The sequence below is a fragment of the Capricornis sumatraensis genome, chromosome 9, assembly GCF_032405125.1.
Source record: "Capricornis sumatraensis isolate serow.1 chromosome 9, serow.2, whole genome shotgun sequence".
Classification (NCBI taxonomy): Eukaryota; Metazoa; Chordata; class Mammalia; order Artiodactyla; family Bovidae; genus Capricornis; species Capricornis sumatraensis.
The window spans coordinates 11,799,753-11,804,932 of record NC_091077.1 but is presented as its reverse complement, the minus strand read 5'-3'; the positions used below and the strand labels follow the sequence as shown (position 1 = coordinate 11,804,932).

At 49.1% G+C, this 5,180-nt stretch overlaps 1 pseudogene; it reads left to right on the top strand.

The window, feature by feature from the left end:
- The first annotated feature begins 4,052 nt into the window (after positions 1–4,052).
- LOC138085658 (transmembrane protein 186 pseudogene) lies at positions 4,053–4,802 on the top strand (annotated as a pseudogene).
- The last annotated feature ends 378 nt before the right edge of the window (positions 4,803–5,180 follow it).

Below are 5,180 nucleotides of genomic sequence, written 5' to 3'. Positions count from 1 at the left end.
CAGTAACATGTGAGCCCCACATCTCAGGGATTTAAGACATCACAGATCTTACTTCGCACTTGGCCACCATCTGGCACATTGCAGACTGCCTGTTGCCAAAGGAAAAGGAAACACAGCAGGGCCAGCCCCAGCTCTTAAAGCTTCCACCGTGAAATGACACGGGCCATAACTGCTCACTGTCATTGGGCAAAGCAAGTCATATGGCCACATAAGTGGGCGGGGCTGCTCCTTCTTCCCTTCCGCCTGGAAGCAGAGAAGCTGGAATGGTAGTGACAGACCCCAGTGGCCACTGCAGCAGCCCCCAGGCGAGACTGAGGAGGAGCTGGGTGTTTGAATCTAGGTTGGAAGGTCCAAATGGGAACAGAAACACATGCGGCTTCAGGATAATTGGTATTGACTCCATAGGGGGTCCATCATCTGTCCAACAGCCTCATGGGCTGGCGGGTCCAGCCTCAGTCCCATCTTAACCTCCCACCCTGAGATTTTAATTAATGTGATAAAATACACATAACGAAATTTACCATTTTAACCATCTTCTGTGACCAATTCAGTGGCATTGCCTACATTCACAATGTTGTACAACCATCATTACTATCCATCTCCAGAAACCTTTGCATCATCCCAAACTGATTTGGTCCCCATTAATAACTCCCTATTCTTCACTCCCGGAGCCCCTGGCATCCACCTTTCTTCTTTCTGCAAGATTTTGACTCTTCTATGTTGCTATGTGCTTCTAGTTGCTTCAGGGAGTGTGGAATCCTCTCGGACCAGAGAGCGAACCCATGGAATCGTATAGTATTTGTCTTTTTGTGCTAGGCTTATTTCACTCAGCATAATGTCCTCAAGCTTTATCCAAATTGTACTATGTGTTTAAATATCTTTCCTTTTTAAAAAAAATTTTAAGTGTTAAAAACACATAAAATTTACCATCATAACCATTTTGTGTACAGTTCAGCAGTGTTAAGTATCATTCAGTGAATGTTAAGTAACATTCACTGTGGTACAATCAGCCACTAGAACTTTTACATCTTGCAAAAGTGACACTCTGTACCCACTAAATAACTCCCCTCCTCCTCCCCTCAGCCCTTAGCAAGCAGTGACATTCTTCTACAAATCTGACCACTTTATGTGAGTAGAATCATGGGATTTTTGTCCTTTTGTGACCAGCTTATTTCACTTAGTGTTATGTTTTCACCCATGTGTTATAATTTCCTTCCTCTTAAAAGCTGGATATTATTCCATTGCGTGGATGTAGCATGTTTTGTTTCTTCATTCGTCCACTTATAGAAACTGGGTTGCTTCCACTTTGGGACTATTATGAATAATGCTGTTATGAAAATGGATGTACAGTTATCTTTTTGAGACCTTGCTTTCAGTTTGGGGAAGTTATACACCCAGAAGTGGTATGCTAATTCTGTTTAATTTTTAAAGGAACTGCCATACTGTTTTCCACAGCATCTGCGCTATTTTACGTTCCCACTAATAGTACATGAGGGTTCCAATTTCCCCACATCCTTGCCAACACTTGTTATTTTCTGTTTTGATAGTAGTCATCCTAATGGGTGGGAAGTGGTATCTCACTGTGGTTTTGATTCACATTTCCTTGATGATTAGTGATCCTGAGCATCTTTTAATGGCCATTTACCCCACCAGAGCTTTTCTTTTTTTTTTTTTTGATTGCACTGGGTCTTCATTGCTGCACTTGGGCTTTCTCTAGTGGAGAGCGGAGGCTGCTCTCTTAACTTCAGTGCGCCGGTTTCTCATGGTGGTGGCATCTCGTTTTGAAGCACAGGCTCTAGGCGCGGAGGCTTACGCAGCTGCAGCACGTGGGCTCAGTAGTTGTAGCATACGGACTTAATTGCTCTGAGGCGTGATCCTCCTGGACCAGGGACGGAATCGGTGTGCATTGGCAGGTGGATTCTTATCCACTGTGCCACCAGAGAAGTCTCCCACCAGGGATTTTAACGAGTCAGTTTCAAAGAAAGCTCAGGGCATGGGTCCCAGTCTCCTTGTCAATGCCAGAGCTTCCCGGTCTCATGGGCATCAGGCAGCCTGGGGGGTGCCCAGGACTGGCTCCTTGAGCCAGACAGAAATTAGGGGCAAGAGGCAGACATTGCAGTGGCATATCCACAAAGCAAGTCCTGCTGAACTTTGTCACTTGACACCCTGGAAGTCCCAGGGACACCCTTGGCCCCACACACGAGGATGCCAACAGGAAATTATCTCAGAAAAGTCATTTCTCCGACCACTCAGAAAAGTACGCTGTCTGCCTAGAGGGGGCCCTCTGCCCCTCTCTCACCCTGTCTCAGAGTAGCATCAACTACAAGACACTTTTGGCCGAGGCAACATCACTCCTGCGCACGGGATCCGGGTCTGCTGCCCCACCCTCGCCTCCTGCAGCATGGAGTTGATTCAGTTCAGTTCAGTTCAGTCGCTCAGTTGTGTCCGACTCTTTGCGACCCCATGAATCGCAGCACACCAACTCCCAGAGTTCACTCAGACTCGCATCCATCGAGTCAGTGATGCCATCCAGCCATCTCATCCTCTGTCGTCCTCTTCTCCGCCTGCCCCCAATCCCTCCCAACATCAGAGTCTTTTCCAATGAGTCAACTCTTTGCATGAGGTGGCCAAAGTACCAGAGTTTCAGCTTTCGCATCATTCCTTCCAAAGAACACCCAGGACTGATCTCCTTCAGAATGGACTGGTTGGATCTCCTTGCAGTCCAAGGGACTCTCAAGAGTCTTCTCCAACACCACAGTTCAAAAGCATCAATTCTTCGGTGCTCAGCTTTCTTCACAGTCCAACTCTCACATCCGTACATGACCACAGGAGAAACCATCGCCTTGACTAGACGGACCTTAGTCGGCAAAGTAATGTCTCTGCTTTTGAATATACTATCTAGGTTGATCATAACTTTTCTTCCAAGGAAGCGTCTTTTAATTTCATGGCTGCAGTCACCATCTGCAGTGATTTTGGAGCCCCCCAAAAATAAAGTCTGACACTGTTTCCCCATCTATTTGCCAGCTCCCAAACACCATTCATTCCTCTCTCCATTGCCCACAGATTCTTCCTTCAAGCAACTTTTCCTTTTTTAAAATCCTTTTTAAAAGCTATTTTTCAAATTAATTCTTTTTTTTGTTTATTTGGCAGCATTGGGTCTTAGTTGTGGCATGTGGGATCTAGTTTCCTGAACAGGGATCGAACCCAGGCCCCCTGCATTGGGAGCTCAGAGTCTTAGCCATTGGACCACCACCTTTTTTAAATTCTTGAATGAATTTATCTTTAAAGGAAACTTTTGCTGTATAGCAGAAACTAACACAACATTGTAAGTCAACTATGCTCCAATAAAAAATAATTTTAAAGAAAAAGAACCTTTATGCCACTGCCACTAGAGGAAAATGAGGCCACTGTCATAGTGGAGGACAGCAGAGAAAAGAACAACATTGGCAGGGACACTGGAGAGGCCACATTAAATCAGCTAATGCCACTGCCTTCTTAAGACTCAGAGCTGGGAATAGGGTGAGGAGAGTGAGGCACCCAGGAGCAAAATTTAAAAGGTCGCTGGCTCTCAGGGCTCAGCCTCAGTCCCAGGGGCCTGAGAGCCTTGACCTCATCCTACAGTCCAGCCGCGAATCAAAGACTATTTCTCTTCTTAAAAAAAAAAAAAAGACAATAAAGGAAAATGGAAAGAGATTACTGAAGTGTTGAAAGATGTCAAAAACAGCTCATGCATCTCAAAATCAAAGAACCAAACAATTCAATCAAGAAATGGGTAGAAAATCTAAACAGACATTTCTCCAAAGAAGACATATAGACGGCCCACAGACATGAAAGGATGCTCAGCATCACTAGTTAGAGAAATGCAAATCAGGATAGCAGTGAGGTACCACCTCATAGCAGTCGGAATGGTCATCGTCATCCAAAGCGTACAAACAATAAATTCTGGAGAGGGGGTGGAGGACATGGAGCCTTCCTACACTGTTGGCGGGAATGTCGAGTGGCGCAATCACTATAGAGAATAGAACAGACTTCTGGCACTGGGCAGTGATGGCATGGCTGCCTTCCTCCTAGCTGTGGCGCCGTCTCCAGGGCCAGCCGCCTGCGGCAGGCGGCTCCACCGCCTGTGCTGCTGCGGTGGGCAGGATCCCAGGAGGTGGGTGGGAAGCGGGCCGCCCCCCTCCAGGGAGAAGCCACCGGGCCCAGAGACGGAGAAGTTTCAGATGGTGTACCGCTTCGACGCCATCAAGGCCTTCGGGTACCTGTCTCGGCTGAAGGTGGCACAGACGGCCCTGACGGTGGCCGCCCTGCCGCCGGGCCTCTACTGCTACTGCCAGGGCCTCATGCCCTTCAGCTCCTTGTGCCTGGCGGGCGGCGTCGCCGGCTTCACCCTGGCCATGTTGTGCTGGATGAGCCGTTTCTTCCGGAGGCTGGTGGGCATCCTCGACGTGAACGAGGCAGGCACCGTGCTGCGGGTGGCCCACCTGACCTTCTGGGGCCGGCGACAGGACACCTACTGCCCTGTGGCTGACGTGATCCCCATGAGGGAGAGCCCGGATTGGCCCCAGGAGCTGTTCGTGCGGATCCAGCAGTACAGCGGGAAACAGACCTTCTACCTCACCCTGCGCTACGGGCGCGTCCTGGACCAAGAGCGGTTCACGCAGGTGTTGGGGATGCTGCACACGCTCAAGTCAATGGCCTGGAGCCCACGTGGATGCTGGGAGGCTCCTGCAGGACGGCAGAGGGTGTGGGCGGGGCTGAAGGACGGGGTTGCGCTGCTGCGAAACTTCTGCCGCGGCCCCTGAGGTGAGAAAACTAACAAGATAGACATTAGTAGCCGGGTTTAGGAAAGAGGCCCTGAGTGCCGATTCTTTACTGCACTTGCGTGTGGCATCGAGATAATGGCCAGAATTTTCTGGTAGGTTCTCGGAGGAAGCAATGACAGGTTTGCTCAAACCATCCTCTGCTGTGAAATCGGACAGGTGTGGGGGACTTGGGTTTTGTTAGTTCTCAAAGCCCGCGCCTGGGCCAGGTTATGAAGTCTCTCAGGACCTTAGTTTTCACGTCTGTGAAGTGGAAAAGAATCCTCCTGGTCTCCTGGGATGGTTGGATGTCACTGCTGATGCAGAGCTGGTGGCTCGTTGAAGAGCTCTCAGGCAACGGGGAGGGATTTCGGCCTGCTG